General features: G+C 46.0%; 1 pseudogene; it reads left to right on the top strand.

Moving 5' to 3' along the window:
- The first annotated feature begins 20,977 nt into the window (after positions 1-20,977).
- On the top strand, positions 20,978-22,220 carry LOC121834183 (annotated as a pseudogene).
- Positions 22,221-22,934: the final 714 nt, after the last annotated feature.

The following is a 22,934-nucleotide window of genomic DNA, read 5'->3' on the forward strand; positions in this document are numbered from 1 at the left end:
GTCAGCGATAAGAGCAACAGTAGCGGGCACGGCACGCACAACCGAAGCAGCAGTGGGAGCAGCGGACACGCGTAACTGCGCAACAACGCCGGTCCAACATGACGGATCAAAAAGCAGCGGTTCAAGCGGGAAGCAGCTACTTCAACCCGATTTCAACACAACTGCTGGAAAAGTTCGACTTTCACCAGCCGCACACGTGGACGACGTGGTTCACGAGATGGCAACGCTACAGGATAATCACCGAGTTGCGTCTCCGCTCTCAAGAAACGCAAGTAAACACGTTTACGCCATGGGCCGCGAAGGGGAGGACGTTCTTTGTTCTTTGAAGCTGACTGAGGACGAAGGCAAGAACTACGAACATGCCACCATGTACCGGTTGGGCAGGGAGTCAGTACTGTCCGGCGAGTTTGCGTTTATTGTTTTTTCCGGGCACCCCCCGTCTCCCAAGCGGTGGCGCCTTCTCTTGGCCACTCGACTAACCCTCCGACACTTTGAATAATAAGCATCCATTCATTGACGTGCTGTAACACACTGGATAATTTCAAAAATATATTAACTTATTGGTGGTTCCCAGAACTGATGAAAAAAGTGGTTCTTTTGCTAAAGAGATTATATGGAAGTGATAGATTCCAATGTCTAATGCACTACAAGTAGCAATGCCAACGTGTCTAATTGTTTTTCTTCCGTATTCTATGTGCCTGCTTAAGTACCATTCACTTTACTTTGTATGAAGCAAGTTATGAAGGACAGTAGTTGCGCAGGCATGTAGAACACATAAAAAAAGCATTTCAATTTCGTGTCACTGGCGAAAGGCATTTAAATTTTGTGTCACTAGCGAAGAGCAATCGTGATGTTGCAGTCAAGAGGCAATTGCGTCATTTTCTGTTTGTTTTTAATAAGGCGTCACTTCCCGTACGTCGCAGGCCAGCATGACTAGCGGCAATGCCGCACACCTCACAAATGGCGCTGCACCCAATGAGCCGCCATATTCGCGCCTTATGAGCTTCCATGGAAGCTTTGTTACCATTTATACATAGAGCTTGGATTAGTGATGTGCGAATTATTTGCGTTGGTGGGATATAAGATAGACCGTGACGACAGCGGTTGTCCCTAGAAGAAATATAAGACTTCCGCCCCGTTACGTGCGGGGATTTCAACCCAGACTTTTTGTACAATGTCTTCTTGAGCGGCAACATAACAACCAAGGGGGGCTACTACCACGCGCAGACTGTCAACGTGCCAGGTATGCCGAAAATTCTCCCCCCTAGCATTCCTCTTTTTATAAGTAACTGGTTGATCGAAGTGCATATAACCAAATGCACCTTAATTCAACAATTCCAGAATCTGAAGAACTGTGCGATGTAGTGAGGTGAACGAAGAAAAGGCCGCTCTCAAGCGCAAAGTCAACAGAGTTCATCGAGATGCGCAAGAAGCCTGGAGTGGTGAATATTAAAGGCAGCTTGCTCGGGTATCGGGTTCCAGTGCGCACCCTGCGGAGCTGCAGACGAACGGGCCCCTGTCCCGAAGCGATGAGCCGCGAGGCTCAGGCTTGTGAGGTGGAGTCTCAGGAGAGGTGGCCTTCTAAGAGCCCGAAAAAGAAGGCTTGCATGATCCCGTCAGTCCTACGCCGCTTTAAAGAGAGCATTGAGACTATGGACAGGCAAGCTCAAACAACTTCCTAAATACATCTTTACCCGCTGCCCTTCGACAGACATCCACAAGCTTGCGAGTGGCAACGCCCCCTTGCTACTCTCGCCACGTGACGCTGAAGCCTTAGGCCACAGTTCACACAGTGAGAATAAAAACACTGAAAATAGACGAGGGACAGACACAGTTCTTCCTGCGTGAGCTGCAGTCTATCCAACACACTCTGCTAGAAGTACCTAGCCTTAAGCCACTCGTCGACGCTTGCCGTCTGTGTTTTCTCCAAGACTTCAACACGTACAGCTGTTATTGGCCTCTTCGCCCAGCTGCCCGCCACGGCCCAGTACGTGCTGAGCGTCCCAGACTCCGCCTGGGTGCGAAACGGGTGCGACGACAATGATGTCGAGGCCAATCCAGGTCCGGTTCGCACCCCGTTGAGCATGTCTGGGGTCGCTGCCGACTGTGGCTACTCAGACTGCTTTCCTCAGAATTTCCAGCAGCGGTCGTATGCACAATTTAATGCGGAGGAAGCGTGGTGTGCCAACATAAAAATAGCTTTTTTGTTGTTGTTAGTGTACTGCAGTGATTTTACCAGTTTACATGTGGTTCTCAACAAATTCCGCTTTTTGTGTGAGTCCTTGCAACGAGACATTAGTTTTTATTTTTGCTAACATATCCATGTATGAATGTGTGCGTTCTACGCACTGATTATACTCATCAACTTAAAAAAGCTAGTTTGGCACATAATTCATGCGCTGTACGATGTAGTTCTGCCATATACAGCTGCTACAAAACAGAAAAACACAGTTCTTTTGCATCAGCACCTTCATTACACTGCTCAACAATAGCTTGCCATATTTTCCAAGGTCGATCTGGTAAGTCCTAGCACCAATACCAGACAAGCCATTGGTAATTCAAAAGGAGCCTAACAATGCCTTTCGGTTTGCGAGTTCGTGTGCATGCCATTCAGAGTGAAAAGCACTCCGACGAACTTTCCGTGATCTGTGGACCAGGTGTAACAAGGACTTCCATTCCGTTATGCCTACATTCACCATATTCTCGTTGTACTGATGGCATCTTCATATTCTAGTAGCTATTTTTAAGCTGAGTGTCGTCATGCACTCCACAAAAAGAAAAGGTGCAGCAGATTAGTAACCATCCGAATGTTTAGCTACTTACCTACAGACTTATTTTTAATGTTGAAGCAGATTACTGTCATGCTGAGATGCTGGGACAAGAAGTTAACTGGACAAGCTCTCCGAGCACTTACTCTCAACGCTCTTCATACAACTCAACTTCTGATGCCATGCTTCAACATGCATAAACCCTGTCCTAGAAAAAGAAATCTCTAAGGTGCCAATTTCCCGCACAGCTGGATCTGAACCGCAGCAGAACACCCTTTAGTCCAGGGTACCGTCCTAGGTCATACCGTTACTGCTGTGGCCGAGGATCAGTTGTAACCATGGTGCCACCTGCTCAGCGACCATGGTGAGGGATACAAGGATTCAGCGTCTGGCTGCTCCTCTTCAAGTGTCATCGTTTTGCACGCCATCTTACACTGATGACAAGTTTCCATATCAAAGTCATATAAAGACCTGATTGTCTCCTTAGTTAGGAATGCCAAGAGTGCAGAAACTTGTTCCAGTTGGGGAGAAAGAGAGGAAGCAGCCAGCACTTGGTTGTATGGGCTTCTGCCTTTTGGCTGCCTCAGGCACTCGGCTGTGTGGAAGTTGTGCCATTAAACACCTTGAACCTTGAACCTTACTGCATATGAACAATTTATTGATTACAGTGTGACTGCTGGAGATAATTTTTGCTCACTAAACAAGGGAAACTGCTGTTCTTGCAGCTCCTGCCATGGAGCTAATCAAAACCCTCATGATCTTGAAGGACTTCGCAACTTGTCTTGTCGAGGAATTATGGTATGGAACTTCTGCCGATCTCTTAAGACCCCAGCTCTCAACAGAACTTTCTTTGCTTTCCGATGGGGGAGTAGACAGGGGCGGGGAGCCACTGCCGCCCTTGTTGCCTTCATAAAACTAACACGCCTGTTTAGCAGGAGGCTCCAGCGGTTCTGACATAAATATATAATCTTCAATTTGATGAACACACACAAAGCATCACAAAATGCTGGCAGAGCAGTTTTCAACAGATGAAGCCATGTAGAAACTCAACTTATTGGGCAAACTTCACCTCAGCATTACTGGACATACTGAAGGATGCGCTCTGGCACATAATGCGCGTGCCCACACCTGCCTTCAGAGTGGTGCAACCAGTCCATGCCACATGCAAATCAGAAATTCAGAGCCCACATCTATTGTGCACATGCATGATGGAGTGGTGCATGTGAGCAGCTCACTAGCTATCTAGTAGTTTCAGTTATGGCACAGCTTGGGCTCGCCACGATGCGTGCTTTGTTTTGGAATGTGGCACTTTTTTAAATTTTTTTAACACTGACCAATCGAAGCTGTATGTTCTTGGTTGGGCTACTGTTATATTTATTTTGCTTCTTTTTTTTTTGAGTTTGTGAATTTCAGTAGGTACAGTTTTATTTTTATATTATTAAGGTTTAATGGTACTTTATAGTAAATTAGCTTCATGTAGAGCTGTAATTACAATATTTAATCAATGGTGTCCCCAAACTTAGAGGTTACCTGCATTTGCTAACTTCTAAAGTTGTGAAATAAACTATGATATACGGTAGTCAGCATTGAAATACAATAGGTTGCTCAAACTAATTAAATATTAAGAACGTTCCTAACATATTGTATACCAATTGGACGAATGCCCCCCGATATCCCCCGAATGTCTCCGATGTCGGAGGCCCCAATCTAAAAATTGGGGGCCTCCGATATCGAAGACATCTGATCTGTGGGAGAAGGGTCGGAGAAGGACGTTCCAGAGAAATCCTGGACGCACTTGAGGTAGCGTCGTACATCTACGCGAATTACGGTTTAGAACAGTTGTTGCTCGTGAAGCTGCTTTGTTCTTATCCGTTCGTGGTTGAGTCTCAGAGAGAGGACATTGAATAAGTTTTTAAGAACTCCCATGTTCTCTTTCAAATCTCTTCTCAAAAGGCAGTATGGCCTCATTCTCCGTGGGAAGGGGAATGCCGTCGAACTTAGAACAGTGGAGGGCCGAGATGCGGCCAGGCTTGACGATGACCCGTTTGCTACTGTCATGTGGGCTGTCCGGCACCGTCTGGTAGAGTCCACGCGTATTAGCACTCGGCGCTTTCCACTGACTCCCCTTTGCACCAACAATCTGACTGGCTTCATAGACCTGCAAGGATCATGGGAAGATGATCTGTTTGCTAAGCGTGTCGAGGCACTTGAGGCAGAGCAGGACCCGCTCATCAGGGACCTGCTGGAGGCCAGAGCGGCTTGGGTTGCCGACCCGAGCCTCATTAACCCTATGGCCTTGTCCACCACTATAACTCGTGCCTTTGGCACTCACAGAGTGCGTCGTGTCTTTCCGGATCTACCAGACCCAGTCCTGGCCGATATCTCGGTTGACGACTTCTTTGCTGGCAAACGCGGGTCCGTGACGCTGCCAGACATTGGGGAGGCCAAGGAAGGTCTTCGCGCGACCTTGTCGGCAGTGGCCACGCAGCGGGGTCTGGCAGTGACGTGGAAGGGAGATCAACTTGAGGTGGTCGGGACCTTCGACTTGTTTAAATGTATCAACGGTCCCACCGTTGACATACCAGACTTCCCGGCCGAGTGGGTACAGCAGACTCGACGTCATAGCGAGACTGTCGGAGTCTCGCGGTCGAGAGGAGCCCTAAGCCGCCGCCGCGGGCCCCATTCGTTTGGGACCCGTTGCTCCGGCTGGTGCAGACGGCGAGGAAACATCAGGAGGGGGGCTGCCCGATCCTGCCCTTGTCGTTCAATGTCAGGGATCTTGTCGCCAAAGATCATAACTCGCTCTCTCCGGCGGAGAGCCTCAAATTCCGAGGAGGCGAAGACGGTGAGGCCGCCTGGCTGGCTCTCCCGAAGAGCAGAAGGAGAAGTTTTCAAAGGCGTTTCCGATGGGCTATTCCCGGACGGCTGAGGAGGTGGCCCTAGCTGCCATGGCCTGCCTTAAGCGGATCGGGGGCAATATCATACCCCCCGATCTCCTCGTGCCTGTCACTCCTGGCCCAGCGGGGTGCTTGGTCCCTTCGTATGTCGGTGTGGACCAAGAGGGTCGGCGGATAGTCGGCCGGACACCGGGATGGGGTTGGGGGCGATGGCGCGGCCGCGCCGGTGTCTAGGTGAACGAAGGAAGTCGGGCCCAAGGTAGCCATACGTGGTGCGCGTCGGGCTGTCCGGGGGGCCTTGCTGAGAGGGGGTTCGCGGAGAGCAGGTTTAGCCTGGTGGCCTTCGTTGACCTAGCCAGAGGGGAGACTAACCGTCACGTGCCCGGGGCGTCCCCGGCCGTAGCACCCGCCGTTCATATAAAGCTAACACTGCCTGTTCGGAGTTCGGGTGTGAAAGCCGGTGGCGCTTCGGCCGCATTCGGAGCCCCCCTATGTCCTTATCCATGGATGCGACCTCACGCCTTCAAAACTGAAAACCGGACATGATCTCAAGTTTCAAGTTAAGAACTTCCATTCATCCTACCCCTAAGGCTAGTCTATATAGAGCTATGACTTTCATCGCTATGGGCAGGAGCCAGCTGAGTTTGTATTGCTTGGAAGGTGGAGGGGTGATGTGCTAGGGAGCTAAACCCCGTCCCTGTCTCCCATATTTTCTGCTATAATAGTTTAAAATGTCAGTCAAAGAGAAGCGGGAGGGCGAGGCAATTGCCCCCCTTGCCTTGCCCTCTTCTTCCGATGCCACTAATAGGGTATGCAAACTTGGGGATTCCCTGCCATAAATAAATGCAACCCCTTATGGCTGCCACTGCATACAAAGGAAAAAAAGAGAGATGTGGTTCATTTTTCTCTTAGATGTTCATATCAGAGGGGATACAAACAGTCGTGGGTAGTTGCGGCTGAGTGAGCCAGCAGTGAGTGCTGCCTAAGTGTTCGATTCGGACTCTCGTTTAATCGGCAAGAAAACAAGTACCAGACAACTATTGGAACGTATCCTGTGAATGGCTCCTGGGATTTTCGCAAATGGTCTCTTGTCTTAAAAATGAATGCACTCTTATTAACTAAGGGCACTTAGCGAGCTATATATCCGAGGGTAAAAGACTAAAAACAATGGAAAAGTAACAGAAACCAACAACACTTCTACTTGTTCATTGTTTTTAGCGCTTTTTCCCTCGGAAATATGGATCACCAACTAGCCCAAGTGCATACCCTTCTACACTTAGTGAGTTGCTTCCTCCCTTCTCATACTGCTGAGTCTACATTTAAGCATTCATTCTTCACAGGAGGACCGACACGACAGATTGACCTATCCGCTGATGCGAATTGACAAAGAGGACTCAAAGGCCATAACTGCGGTGTTGGAGAACCACTTATTTGAGGTGACGGACGGATTGGGCACTTCATTGATTTGAAGTACGATATAAAGTCTGCCTTGGCTTTGGATCTCATCACAAAGTAAGAAACTTGTTCACCAGAGGGAATATGTGTGCCATTTTTGCCTTTTTTTCCCATGTCCTAACATTAAAGTGTTGGCTTATTGAGCTCTATTCTACTTTTTTTATCCTTTCTATGCTGACTTTTCATGAAAACCTATGGCCTCCGAACAGGCTCATGCTCCCTCTTTTATGTCCTTTTTCAGCTGCACTTCCACATTTCCAATGCAACCCTCCCCTTGTGAACATATACATAGCTGCTTTTAGATTTTAGGGCTACTGTTCATTGCAAAGTGCTTGAGTTGTCTCAAGTTGTATGTAGCAGCTCCCATAATAAGGACAGAAGTACTATTCCACATTACAGAGAAATCAAGGGAGGTATTGAAATTTGATACAACAGCTGCAAAAATAAAAGTACAGTGGTCGCACTTCAACAGGCTAAAAATGCCACTTGCCAGTAGAGTTTTTTTTGTTTCAGCAAACGTTTGACTAACAAGGAGCCAATTGTACACTTCCCTTCCCCTAATTCTGTTAGCAGGCATTTACGTTACTTTTTACTGGGTGATTTTACACTCAGCACATAACACTATACTTGAGCAGAGTTCGTGTGAACCCTTCCTGGAAAGTGTGCTTAACTGTTTATTACTGAGTTTAGGCAACACTTCCAAATGGGGTTGTACTTACTCTACAAAATTCTTTAGTGCGAGTAATTAAATCCCCAATTCAAGTGTTGCCTAACTCTGTATGAAAGAGTAAAGCAGTCTCCAGGAAGGGATCATATAAACTGCTAAGTTTGCTGTTATGTAATATTAATTCTTGCTATAGAGCACACTAAACTTTTTAATACGGAGTGCAGGCACCACTTCTAAGGTTACAATAACTCTTCCTGGAGAGCGTGCTTAACTCTTTAGTACAGAGTTCAGGCAACACTTTTTCTTACATACGACAGACTGGTTGTCGCTTAAACAATTGTATTTAGGAGCAAAAAAGGGCAGTTAAAATAATGCACCAAACTCTGAAATTCAAAACCTGTAGACAGTCCTGACTCTTGCAAAACCATTTGTGTGACTATAGAAAAGTTAAGTGAGCACTCGTATGGGAGAGTAAAACATACACTAGTCGTGGAAAGGTAACGATTACCTATCCCTAGCAGGGATAGGCGGTATTTCAAATACAAGTAATTGAAATATGTATTTCAAATACTTTGTGTATTTTGAATTTCTATTTAATTACAAATTGGGTAATGCATTTGACGTGTGTATTTAAATACTAAAAGGTGGGTATTTCAAATACAGTTGTAATTAAATACAATTTTGTGGGCGAAAATACATCCCTCAAATTTATTGGCACTGTCCAGAGCAGAAAGAAAACTACGTTCTGCACCGAATGCAGTGTCTCTTAATCAAGCACAAGCGTTTAGTGACTTTGTGATTACGGTGCTAGTCCAGGGCAAGAATAGTGATGAAATCGACGTTCACAGGCAGACTGGCTAAATAAGCGCCTGTGACAACTTGTGATGCTTTCCAGCCTGATTTCCATCCATAATTTTGCCTGGAACATTCTAAATGCGCGTGTCGTCCAGATTTTCGTTAACTGGTGCGAGTTGCAACAATAAAAAATTCTTTAGCTAGTGCTCCGTGTCTTGGTCGTCTCGGTTCTTAGTTGGTATATACCAACATGTAATCGACAAAAAAAGCTGCTTGAGGCTCTGTACTTTTTCACCTATTACGTCCAAGCTGATTACATTTTTTGTGATTATATTTCTATTACGTTACTAGAGCCTCGCAAACTTACTCCAGAGTGTGCGTAGAGATACGTAGAAACCCGTTGCAGGTGCCCTGAAGTCGCTCTCGCAAATTTTGAGGAATGTATTTAGAAAAGTATTTGGAAGAGAACAAATACATTTGGTTCTATTTGTATCTTGTATTTAAATGCTTTTTGTAGCGTGAGCTACACTGGCCGAAATTGAGCAGTTTCGCGTGGCTGGCATAATGAGCCATGCTCCGTGCTGCGCAAGTGCGAGGAGCAGTGACGTCGCACGGCGCACAGCTGGCGGGGCGGAGGCCAAGTCGCCGCGGGATCCGCCGCCACCGCGCTCGCCTCGCCAGTCTTCGCATTCCAGAGGAGTGACGTCACAGCCACGGCAGACGCACTGGCGGCGCCGCGTGCCCAGCTATGTGCCTCCGTTGCGCAGTAGCCAAGTCTGACGCTGCACCGGAGCTGCTTGATAGCACCTCTCATTTTATGCGCCTAAGCTCACGCTGCGTATATCCTGGCATAGCCGAGCTAAGCCACCGCAATTTTTTTAAATGTAATTAGACTCGTAATTAAATACATTTTTGACGAAGTATTTTTGTATTTGTATTTTGATTCATATTTGCATGTATTTTTCATATTCCTGGTCCCTAGAGAGAGTATAGCTGGCGATAACCCGGATTCTCTCCAAAAAGAGTACAGTCAACACCCGTCCATTCCTTTTTTAATTATTTTTTTAAGAGTGTAGAGTTAACATAATAATCCGAAACGAAAGGTCCCCTGCGTTTGGCCGCTTCGAAATGGCGGAACATAGAAGCGGAGATCGGCGGTCCCAGTTCGCGATTTCGATGAGCCCTATCGCTGCCGAGGCCTTTATATGCACCAAGATGCAGCCAAACATCACCAGTAAAGTCTTTACCTTGTTATTTTCTGTCTTTGCAGAAGAACACAGGAGTCGCGCAGTGATAAATTTAAATAAACCTGACAAGTGCTCGAGCAACTTCAACTTGTCGCGGCAAAACGAACACGCCTAACTTTTTGTTTGCTTTATTTCTCTGCCTTTTTTCGCTCTTTCTCTCGGGACTGGAGATGTTAGCGCCCAGGACTTGCCGTGTTCTACTCCTGTCTTTACCCGCCTGGTTGAGGTTGTGCCGGCGTGTCCGTTGGGAGCCATTCATAATGTCGGCAAACCGATTGCTCGAGCGTCGCCTTGTCCTGGTTCCTAATGATTTCCGGAATTCTAGAAAAACCAATATTGCTGGCCGTGGCTCCGTTGACACCAAGTTTTACGGCTAAAACAATCACAGAGCAACTGACTGTCTTCAACCTCGAGTGGGTGCACAAAGTACCATGCAGACAAGGCCCCAAAGGACACAAAACATAGGATAACAGCAATGAATGCCTCCAACATGGATTCCAGTGGGTTTTGATCAGATCCACGAAGAGGTAGCAGCATTGAACCATGGTATTGTGCAACAACCCTATACTGGTAACAAGTTACTGCTCCGTTCTAATTTACAACCAACTGTCTTTGACACTTTCAATCCAATCTGAGATCCAATCCGCTGTCACTCCGTGCGTGTCGCCAGCATTGCTCGCCTTGGCTGCTCTGGTTTCTCACTTTCGCTTGTTCCTTCGATAGCTTCTTCCAACCAGTCGTTCCACTACCACCTAGAGGTTAAAAACTAATTCGTAGTGTTCACAATGATCTACGGGTACATAAAGTACATGAAAGGCGGGAAACGGGCCATTTTGCCATTTTCTCTCATCCTAAGGTTCGCGCCGAAGTCGACCGAGGACCTCACTCCTACTTTTGTGAAAGCATACTAGTAAAAGCCAAGTGAAGAAAAGGAAGGCTAATAAGATGCCAATGTGATCCAACCTGGCAGTAAGTATAGGGTGACTGAAATAACCAGGCTCGATCTAAAATGGGCCATAAAAATTGGCGCCTGCACATAGCAATCTGAACTTTGTGTCAAAGGTATATTTCACAGGTTGGTTTTTGTAAAATTACAAAGCGTAGCTCCCTTTCTGCAAAACATAGGGCTAAAAAACTTGCAAGGGTAAACAACGGATGGCGACGTAAACGACCAAGTCGAGCGGCGAGGCGCGTTTGGCGTCCGGTTTTCCGCAGCTCGCCAAGGCCTGGCTTCAAGACGCGCCCGCCGCAGCTCGCAAGACTCCCTGACTACTACAAGATCATCATCCGTGCACGTGGTGGCCTCAACCTAAGCTCGATGAGCACAGGCAAGCTGCAAGACTTCGTCTTTAACACTGCCCAGACCAATTACAACGTGGCACGCGATGATAAAATTCGAATCAATGCCATTCAAAACTATACTACTCAGCACCCCCTCTGAAGGGCGAAGAGAACTATTTTCTGGCCACATATATGGCAAATCCTGCGAAGATCTCACGCGGAATCATCTTTAATGTGCCAGATTACGGTCCACCGGAGAACATCAGCCAATACCTAATCGACTGCAATCACGACCCGGCTATTCTCCTTGCCCGTCGGATGTCTCTCATCACCGCCCCTCTCTACGGCAAAAGGTCCAAACCCTACGGCAAAAGGTCGAAACTCTACGGCAAAAGGTCCAAACCCTCACACAATAAATCACTGCCGTTTAGAAGGAAAATGCAGACTTACGACCCCTCCTTAAACAGAAAGGTTACCCCTCCAGCGCCAACTCCTACCCCTCCAGCGCCCACTCCTACTCCTCCCCCACAACCCCTTGCAGTTGCCATATCCTCACCTGACAGCACCGCCCAGTCTGTCAAGCGTAGAGTAATCAATACTATGGCCTCAAAATCGTAGACAAATTACACCGACTCAGCGTCAATGACCGAAATGTCTCGCATTTTCAGTGCCAGACTGCAAACCTTAGAGCGAAACGTTACAGCCGTTGTACGGCGATAGAAAACGCTGTCTCAAAGTACTCCTCCAGATTGGCCCAACTCACCAGTCAAATAAACCAACTCACCAACATCTCATCCCAGTTGGGGTCCTAAACTCCTCCACCACCCCCACCATCCATACCCTACCTCTAACAGTGCATCCCTCAATATGGCTTTACCTCTCCCACGCCCGCCACGCCTCAGTAGGCACCAAACCACTATCTGGCAATGGAATTACCACAGCTTCCGACTGAAGCGTGGCTATCTTTAACACTGCCTCCAGTCCCTCCAAACTCCCCCCGATATCATATTGATTCTGAAAACCCGCCGGGCGGTCAAACTAGCCATCTATAGAGCCTTCCAAACTCCTGACAACGAGGAACCCAATACCGCCATCCTCACTCGTAGACATCTAACCGCTTCGTACAAAAATCTTGGCGGAGTCGACGTGGAGCACGACATCGTAGAGATCCTTCCCCAAAGGAAAGGCGGCCCATGTCTCTATATACTAAACATATTTAGCCTCCCGTCGGCTTGCAAACACCGCTTTGGCGTCCTCTTCTCCCGTGCCTTGAGGGAGGAGGGTCCTCGGTAGCAGAACCATCAAACGGCACTTGAATGCAACATAGAAGTACATTCGGACAGCATTGTAGACTTTGTCCAAACGGTGAGCTAAAAATACATATTTTTCGTGTATGGCTCGTCTAATTACTATTATTAGTATTACTATTATTATTATTACATTTATTATTATTTGACCGGGGCATTCAAGACCAACAAGCTGTGCGTTGTTTCGCCGTCAACGAGTCTGAGAGCGCTGTTTGTTACGAAGCTGGCGCCGGATATTATCTGCAAGGACGACTCTTCGCGCCTGTCCTCCGTTGGAATCGACAAAGTGGAGTGCCGTCACCTAAAGACCCGTTTCGACACTTACGGCTCCTTTCATGTGGCCGCGGCTGCGGAGGATTTTGAGAAACTTGCTGATCCAGCTGTGTGGCCTAAATCCAGCCTTTTTAAACCTTTCAGAGGAACCCTTCAGAGAGACCTGCTCCACGCTTCAGAGGGACATCCCACAACCGCTGACAAGTGATGCCTGGCATAGATTTATTATATCAAAACGTCCGTGGCTTACGCACAAAAGCCGATTGCTTTTTTTTGTAACGTTACAGTGTCTAATTATGCAATCTTCTGTCTAACGGAAATTTGGTTGCGTCCTAACATCGGGTCCTCCGATTACTTTCCGCCTGGTTTTGTTGTGTACCGGCACGACCGTGACTTGTTTCAAGGAGCTGGAGCGGGAGGCGGTGTGTTGGTCGCGGTCGACAGCTCAAGGAGGCGTCAAGATTTAGAAAACTTTCCTGAGAGCTTGTTCGTCGAAATTGAGTATGCAAAGAGAGAACGTGTTCTTATTGGTCTGTTCTATCTCCCCCCAGAAAAGCCACCTGGTGATTTTCAGCGTTGTCTGGTTGGGTTAGAAAAACTCAACGAGCTACAGGCGTGCAACGTTTTGACTGATAACTTTTATTGAAAGGAGAAATGCAACCGTCTTTTAGACTTCTCTTCTTTTTTGGATCTGAAGCGGCTCAACAATGTTCTTAATAAGCAAGGCAATGCTTTAGATTTATGTTTTTCAAATACGAACGGTGTACGTGTGACTTGGAGTGAAATGCCAATGGTGCCTGAGGATATGTACCACCCCGCGCTTGATGTAGTGATCTCTATTTTTAATTACCCAACTCGCAGTAACTCTGATGCCTCTCCGCCGCAAGCATTGTATAACTTTTCGGCAGGAGACTACGTCGGAATGTTGCCCCTCAGGTTGAGAGGTGGTGGTACATTCCGACTTGAGGAACACAGAAGGGATGTGGTGAAGGCCACGCATGCCACGAGAAGCAAGTCTGAGCTTGTTGACCACAGCTGGACGACTGCGCATACGTTTGACTTGGACAATGCTGCTCGTGAGCAGAGGTGAGGCCCGAGGAAGTTCGTGGAATCGTGGTTTATCCGCCGAGACCCTGAGGCGTGCAAGACGAACCGGGGCCCCCCACCGGACGTTTACGGGGACTTGTAGATTAGAGTCGACTGGTTTTGACTCTCCCAACCACCGGGCCAGTTCACACTGATGATGCCACCCGGATAGGTGGCGAAACGTCTGTGTTGTTGTTAATTTTTTGTTGTTGTGTTAAGCCACTGTAAACTTATTCCGTTATGACTACCCTGGCTTTTAGAGCATATTTGCATTCAGGAGTCGCTTCAGCAAAGTTGCGTCTGTCGCCCCACAGTGCTTTTTTAGCTTTGATGCACACGTTGTTTATATGGGTATTCCATCTTAAGTCAAGATTAAATACTACATCTAGGTACTTAAATTCTTTAACTCTTAAAGCTCAGAACCATTCATGTCATAATTATAGGCCAGCAGACTTTTTGTTTTAGTTATAGACATAAATAATGATTTTTGATATGGTGTGGAAACCCCACGATTCGTCATTTGTCGCACCAATGCCTATTTTCTTTTTTTTTCTTTTTTTGTAAATTACGGTTTAATTTGATCTGATCATCTTTTGTTTTCATTTTATTATGAACCACACAATTGTCTTCAAAAAGTTTGATTTGAACTGAAACGTCATAGGGTAGATCGTTTATAAATATCGAAAATAAAAAGAGACCCAGAACACTTCCCTGAAGTTTCCAGACCAGATCAAAAACCGCACAAGGTTTACTCCCCCTGACCTCGATATAGACCTTTCCAGCGGCAGTCTCGAACGAAGCGATTTCCAGCACGCATCCCTGGTTTTGAGACTGTACGTCAGTGTTGCCCGACTGCGCTGAGCTGTGGGTTTTCTCGTCAGTAGGCTGTGGCAGCCTGCGTAGGAGCAATTTTGAATGCTGGTGGCGGCCAAATCGCCTCACTTTATTTTTTCTTTTGTGTTCTGTGGCGATTATAACGGCACTATACACTCAGCCGTGTCAACCTTAACTGCCTAATATATTTGACCACACCAGAGGATAGCCGAACTGCATGGGTATTGCCCCCTCACTATATGAAATTCAACGAGTCTCATAAATCGAACAACATATATTGTACGCGTACCCCACGGTGCCGCGTTATCCGGACATGATTTGAGAAAGGTCTCAAATAACACAGCATATCCAAAATACAGTGTCGACGACAGTCACTTCACGACGATCGCACGGAATCCGGCTTGTCTTGGGGTACGTTTTGAAGAGTGATGTTTTTTATACACAGCACTAGTGCGAATGAACGAACGTGTCTATTTAGTTCCCATTCCCCGGACCCTATCAGCTACTTCTCGCCAAGACCGGGAACATATCCGGGAAGGCTTTTCGGAGATTATCTCAACGGAAATAATCCTCGAAGAACGTCGAACGGCCTGCGTCGCGGGCTGCTTGACGTTCGCTTTCTTCGCCCGTTCTCTTCGCTCGTTTCTTGCGAAGGTCCAGAAGGCTATAAGTCCTGGTATTCCCAAGTTCTCACAGTGGAAGATTACAAAAACACGCAAGCATCCTGAACAGGCAAATAGAGTAAACACTTAGAAGGAAAGCCGGCGAACTCCGAACACACGATGCAGGTGGGGAGTCGCGCTGATCGGGTTTCCACAGCTCAGGCGGGTGGCAGAAATTTTTGGCTAATAGGGGTCACTCGATTCGCAAAATGGCGGCGGCCAGCGAGCTGTTTCTGCAAAGGTCTATACTGTCTCCGTGATAAAAGATAAGAGGGAAACCATATAATAACTTTAAAAAAGAAAGATATGTACTTGTCTGTGTTTCTGACCTCTTTGGGTTTATTCTTTCTGTGTTTGTAAGTCTCTATAAACAAGCTCCCTAAATTTTAATTCAAGTTGTGTGAGCTTCATGTCCTGACTCAGTACGTCCGCCCGTCACCCTGTGTTCAATCCCCGCAACTTCTTTCAAGCCGTCAGCTACATCTCAATAATTAACTTTCTGCGGCTCCGTCTACGCTCCCTGGGGCTTTGCTTGCGAAAAAACGTGGCCCACGCCTCCGTGGACTTTGTGCTGGGATTCCACTCCCATACTTGGTTGTCAAGCTACAGGATCATGCAGATTTCAAGAATAGAGATATCCCAGGAACTTCGACTCATGAGAATGACTCTCCCCGGCCACGACAGCACTCCTCGATACGTTTTACGCCACAGACCCTCGTTCCTCTTCCTCAGGAGTTCTGCAGTCGGGCTCTTGGAGGCCGCAGGGGTAAAAATCCTGGGGAGGTACGAAAGTCTTGCCAGAAGGCTTCGGACTTCAACTGAAACCCCCTGTTGTACTTTTGGACAAACAGCTTTCCCCGGACACGGTGGGACTTCTGTCTCACGGGCCCAAGTTCGCCCTAGACCTTCCAGCATCGAGGGTAGACCAACTGACATCCGTTTACAAGGTAGCAGCAAGTAACCCTGAAAAGGATCGTAAGAACTTCGTAGGGACAGCTGTGCATTCCGTTTGTGCCCACCTGCCTCCTCCAGGCAAGTCATATGTATACTCAACAGTAGAGGAGCTCCGCAACGCCCAGCTAAAGCTGCTAGAGTAAGAAAAGATGGTAGTTTTCGTTGTTATGAACGAGGACATCTAAGAGGAAAAGGTGGAAGCTGCACTCGAAAAAAGAACTGCTTTACTCAAGGAAAGACTTTCAGGGTCTTTAAGGTCTGAGGCTAGGGAGATATGCTCTCAACTGAACCTCCCCGCTCTGAGAAAGAAATGCGTTAGCTTTGCCCGCACATCAGTTCATAAGAGTGCCATTTTTTTCTGCAAAGACCCATGCAGAAAACGCCCCGCTCCGCGGCATTGTTTCGGAGAACGTGTGCTGGAAGAAGAATGGTCTCATCGGCCAACTCTGCCAGCAACACCAGCGGTCGAACCAGCGAGAGCCCCTGGGAGACAGACGGTCTCCAACACAACCATGGCAAATCGTCACCAATGACTTCTTCCATCTCCACAGTGTCACCTACCTACTTGTAGTGGACTACTTTAGCAAGTACATTGTGATAGAGCAAAAGGGGGACACCTCTGCTATCAAAGGATCGCAACCCTAAAAAAGGAGTTTGCTTGATTCGGCATTCTAGAAGGGGTCTGTGACAACGGCCTGCCATTCAACTCTGAAGCATTCAAAGTGTATCTCAAGTGCTTGGACATGACAAATAATCCAAGTTCTCCTGATTACCCACAGTCGAATGAACTTGCAGAGAAGTCAGTTCAAAGAATGAAAACAGCTTGACCAAGGCACCGAAGGAAGGCAACAACCTGTCTCTTGTTCTTATGGAGCTTAGGGACACACCGATGGATCAGCTCCTGTCCCCATTGGAACTGCTAATGGGCCGCAGGATCACAACCCTCAAGCCAGCTGCTCCGCGTTAACTTGAGCAGCACTACAACATCAGGGAGGTTCAAGCACGCCTTCAGTTCCGTCAAAAGTGTCAGCACCGACATGGTGACGCACACAGCAAACCACTACGTCCTCTGAGTCAAGGCGAGAGAGTCTATTTCCGTCGAAACCACAAATGGGAACCCGGAATTGTGGTCTAAGTCGGACAACAGCCACGATCATACCTAATCAGAGCGGAAGACGGGGGAGGGGAGGGGGGGGGCATTACAGAAGAAATCGATTCCACATCTGACCATTCGCTTGAAACAACAACGCGATCCCTGAGGACTACTACCAACTCACGTTCAACGACCAACCTCACCAATGTCCTGCCCAGTAGTCCCGCATACCCGAAACCACTCGATCAAGCCATCAAGTTGTTCAGCCAGCAAGGTATCGCCGAATCTGTGGACTCTGAACTCTTAAAATTCGCATAAACTTTCTTTTTGCAAAATAAAAGGGAAAAAAGGATCTGTTATGTATTTAGAAAACTATGGTTGGTGGTGCCCACTTCGCAGTTTCTCACAAATCGGCGTTGATACCCACACGTGCGACTCAGCTAGCCTTACACCACAAAACAGCTATGTGCCTGGCGTCGTTCCCGTTCTCGTAATAAAGTTTGTCAACCAAAAACATTTCAGTATGAACAACGTTATCCACAAACACGGCACGTGTCAGTTCCTGGATCTCCTGGATGTTTACCTCCACTCAACCTCAGTGGAGTACGAGGGCAATGTTTATATAAAGAGAGCAGAGGTGTGCATCAGGTCATGCTTTGCAACAGTTCTGAGTAAGGTATGTATTTACTCGCACAATGAACGCACTCGCGTAATGAACGCACCCCCCAAGTCGGCTTCCAAAATTTCGACTTTTTTTTTCACTTGCATATTAAACCCACCCCCAACTGGGAAGTCAAAACTTTGACCCCCTCCCCTTTCCTCACACGCGCGAAATGAACGCACTTTTCTATCCTGGTGCAGCGAGGTCGCAAATGCATGGGTAGCGTGGCCGAACAAAACGCCTTGCAAAAGGCCTTAAAAATAAAAAAGACCCATTGGAATCATTTATCGAAACTACAGTACGAAAACCAGTGTCTCCCACTTAGACTTGGTTCTTTCTAATTTAACTTCTCTTGAATCACGTCGGACAGTCGCTCGCCTTACTCTTTTTCATAACTTTTATTACAACATGCAATCATTTATGCTCACTCACTGTAAGTCTGTCTCATACATTTCTTTGCGTCATGATCATTCCTTGAAAATTGCACCTATATTTGGTCGCACTAATAGATACAAATACTCTCCTCTTGCTCTGTCCATTAAAAATGGGAATGCTCTCCCAAACGACATAGTCACTGAATAGAATGATAAAAAAATATTCCGCAAAAAATTTTTGGCTTTGGTACTATGTTTTCAGCGCCATGTCTGCTTGTGTTTCCTATAAATTGTGCACTGAGTCCCCAGTTCTGTTGTGCCCGGTTTCTGTAAACTTTGTTCTGAATTCTGTATAGTTTGTTTTTAGTTTTTGTTTGTTGTTAATTTTTAACCTTAGTTCTTTTATTTCCATTATATCATTGCATTTGTTTGTATTTTTCTACCCCCCCTCATGTAATACGTTTGAACGAACGTATTTGAGGCGAATAAAACTTAAAATTGAACTTGATTCGAGTCCATTGAGCTGCGAAGGCGAATACATCGGCCATCGGAAGATGCCTAAATGCTCGCTTTAGGGAACACCATTTAGATGTTAGCAAGGCATCATCGGACTCGTTCCACCCAATAGTTCTGCATGCCCGTACCTGCCACGATTGCACCCCAAACTTTGAAAACACCACTTAGCTAAGTTCACACATAGATAAATGTGGGCCCGAAACAATAGAAGCGTTTAAGGTCAGATATGCCGTGAGCAATGTCTCTGGGACATCTTTGGCTTTGTCGTCAAAAAAGCTGGAATTTCTAGCGTAAAAATTATCGTAAAAAGCTTGTTGTGATCAATTAATTTTGTTTTTTCCTTTCTTTTCTTATTTATTTTCCCCCCTTTTCAGGGGTTAATTTCCTGATTATAATGCAGTTAATGTAAAGGTACAAGCGAGCTGGACAAGAACCTAGCTGTGTTTGGAGATTTGTGTTTGTCCTTTGTCCCTCTTGTTCCCATTTTCCAGGATTATTTTCGTCATTAATTTCCTTTCTTTTTTTTCTTCCTTTCCCCCTTTTTCACGAAATTTCCTTAAGTTTTTCCCTATAATTTTTTTGCTATCATTTTAATTTGGCATTTTTAAAGTTTGTGAGTAAATTGGTTTTATATTAAATTTTGAATATTTTCGTTTTCTTTCAATTCTTTGTCGTTCAAGGTCGTAGCGTAATGGGCATCTCATAAATGTTCGCTGCTCATTGAAAGAACTGTGTGTGTCTGTGTTTGTCCTTTACGTGTTTTATTCTTTCAGTGCATTCTGTCAGTTCCTCAAGGCTCTTCTCACATCATGTGGTGACATTTGCGTCCAGTGTTATAAAGCCCTGTCACATGGAAGAGGTGGAGGAGACCAGCTTACTAAAAAGTATATCAGCATCACTGGTATTTCCTTTCTCGTTGGAAATGACTTCTGCCCCTTTTGTTTAATGGGAGTCCTTTGCATGTTCTTTGCTTACTTTTCAAACGGTTCAAAAGTGTGATATGGGGTAGGCAGTTATGCGACAATGGTGCATGCCCAGTATATCACGGTAGCTTAAACAAGAGACTTTGGAAGTGAACATCAGGAGAATCTCCTGTTTCATTCTTTCTAATCCAGGGTGCCAATTTCGAAACATGTTGTACAATCTTTAAATAACTTTTAGCACAAGGAAGGAAAAAGGAGAGGAGGCGTTATGTCAGTTCGCTATGCAATTCTAGAGATTTTACAACAGTACAGTACAGGACACCAAGCCGGTTGGAACCAGATCATTACATCTGTCAGTGTGGCTTCTAGGTACTTTAACTAGCTTATTCGTTCGCAAAAGAGCTCAATGAATTGTGGAGGCTAAGCCTCGTAAGACTTCTGCAGACTGACTGCACTGAGCAATAAAACGAAGAATTCAGCTGGATTGTGTAACGTAGAAAGATAAACCGGGAAAAGAGCATGGGCAAAACTGGGGAGCTAAACCACGCAAGGCATTTCGTGCTATGTCTCGTCTAAACTATTTTCTTTGTTGCTGCACTTTCTGTCATCTTTAGCAGGCAGTATGCACTGATTTCACTTACATATTGGGTGGATTCGACCATAAAGCTAGACGTTTGTATTAGAAAACCAAGCGTATGTTTTATCGGAGTAATGGCACATAGAATTTGCACTCTTTTTAAGAGGGATAATTTATCTAAGCCAAATGTTTCATACTAAATTGCCAAAGATTCTGCCCCAGTTTTCAAAAACAGACTGGCAAATGCTTTCATTTATTTAGTAACATTTGATCTGTTTATTTACAGGAAACACTGCCTCTATTGCTGTCATCAACAGCCAGCTGGCTGAAATCAAGCCACCATACAGCTCCACGAGACTCCCAAGGGCACTGAGCACACGCCTATTCTGGAAGGCTTCCGAATGGCGCCACTGGCTGCTGTACCACTCGCTTCCCTGCATGTACAGGGTCCTTCTGGACCAATACTGGCCGTACATAAAGAAGCTGGTGGAGGCCGTCCATGCACTTTTGAGGGACACCGTAACTCCAGCATCCATTGATGTTGCACGCGAGTTCACCCCCTTCGGTTTCTTTGTGTCCTGCTTCGGGCCAGCTTTAATAATGTCATATTGTGCTTTCAGAGAAACTCCTCTGGACCTTTGTGGGCATGACAGGGAGGCTGTATGGAGCTCCAGCAATGACGTTCAGCCTGCACCAGTTACTCCACCTAGCGGAAGCAGTGCAGCAACTGGGGCCATTGTGGGGCCATTCTGCTTTTGAATTTGAAAGCGGTAACGGGCAGCTTGTGAAGCTGGTGAAAGGATCAAATGCTCTTCCGGAAAGGGTAGTGAAGTATCAGCAGTTGGGATCAAACTTTGGTGTCCTCGCTTCTAAGTGACAGCGTCAAAGTGATGTGCTGTGATATTCTGGGATACACTAAACACCAAAACTTCAAGTATGCAAACGAAGTGTGCCTGCTCGGTTCCTCTTCGAAGGCATCCTTGAGCAAAGAGGAACAGAGTTGTCTTTCCGCTGGATCTGGGGCCGCCTTTGATCAGGCTACAGAGTACAAGCACTTCGCATGGAAAGGGCAGATTTGTCACAGCCGAAACTATGCCAGGAGTAAAAAGACAGACTCCTAGGTCATTCAAATAAAGGATATGTGCGATTTCACCATTTTGAGAGTGTTGCCTTTGAAAGGTGAGGTAACACTTCTGTGCAGGGAAGTTGTCATCACTTGGCAGGTGCTTTCCCCCAGCACATCAGGCTTTGTTTTCTTTCTCACGTGAACTTGCAGGCTGTTAGACCACAGCAGCTGAAGGCACCATGCCTTTTTCTCACTTTCAGGAAGCCCTCAGCATGCTATGTCTGTGATCTGTCAAACCTTCTTGAGCGCGATTGATGTAATGTAACCAGGTGTGCCGAAGTAAAGTGACTGTTCCCTAGGAGTTGAAATATTCAAAACAAACATCGTGTGATAATTTGTCCCTGTTTTGCCTTTGTGTCAACAAGGGAAATCTATCGAGATTGTGCCTTTCACATCTTCAGACTTCTTGTTTTGCTCCTAAGGTGTTCCTTCAGGTAACTCTACATTCATAAGTGATTTTCTTTGTTTACAATTTGTTATACTTCGTGTGCTTGATTTGCTCTTCTGAGACTAGTCGGGCTAATTTGATTATCGACCTGTGGAAGATGGCTATTGTTTGAGTAAGTCAATTCCATGTCTCAGCCTCCTAATGTGTCTTTCCCTAACCTTTCTGACAAAAATGTGTGAAGCTTCTAGGGGTAGCAGTAGGGTAGGCTTGTTTTTAACTGCAAGCAGGCAAATGAGAAAATCACTCTTTTGTTATTATAATGCAAGTTGAAAAGACTGAAATAGACTTAGACCTTTCGTTATTCTGTCTACATTGCATCATAATTGAATAGCTTCAAAAACCTTCTGTATTCGTGGACCAAAAAATAGGCTTTTGTTAATAGCATTTCACATATGATTTGATTGATTTTGTTTTCATACTTCTGTGTTAATTTTGACTAGTTAATTGTTTTAGTAACTATAGGTTATGTATGAGGGTTATAAGTTCTTGGCTCTCTTAATTACTGTACTGTCATTCGATGATTTGTCTCTTAACACCTACAAGTACTTGTGAAAATCTTAAACTGGCACACGTAAAACTGAACAGCAAGATAGTTACTGATGCTTGTCTAGTGAGCTTTCAAACACAAATATTAAATAGAGCGTGCACATTAGAATGTATAGCAATGTATTTCTGGGGTGGAGTTGCCCTTTGAGGTTATTACTTGAAGTAAGCATTTGTGCAAGTTGGTTTAAATTTATGTAGTGTCTAATGGCCTTTCGGTGTCTTGGGGGTTCTAGTAATATTTTTTTTCTGAGATCAATCATAGTATAGAAATAAATGTAGAGCGGATGCAGAGGATGCTAACTGCTGTTAACGAATTCCAATAAGGTAGAAATGTTTGGCGACTTCATTATAAAAAACAATTACTTTTTTTCATTTCAATGCTTCTAAAAATGCCTTCTGCACTTGATGGGCCAGCTGCATTCTTCAAGTTGTCATGAATCTGCC

Source organism: Ixodes scapularis, unplaced genomic scaffold (genome assembly GCF_016920785.2).
Source record: "Ixodes scapularis isolate PalLabHiFi unplaced genomic scaffold, ASM1692078v2 ptg000597l_1___fragment_1__unscaffolded, whole genome shotgun sequence".
Taxonomy (NCBI): domain Eukaryota; kingdom Metazoa; phylum Arthropoda; class Arachnida; order Ixodida; family Ixodidae; genus Ixodes; species Ixodes scapularis.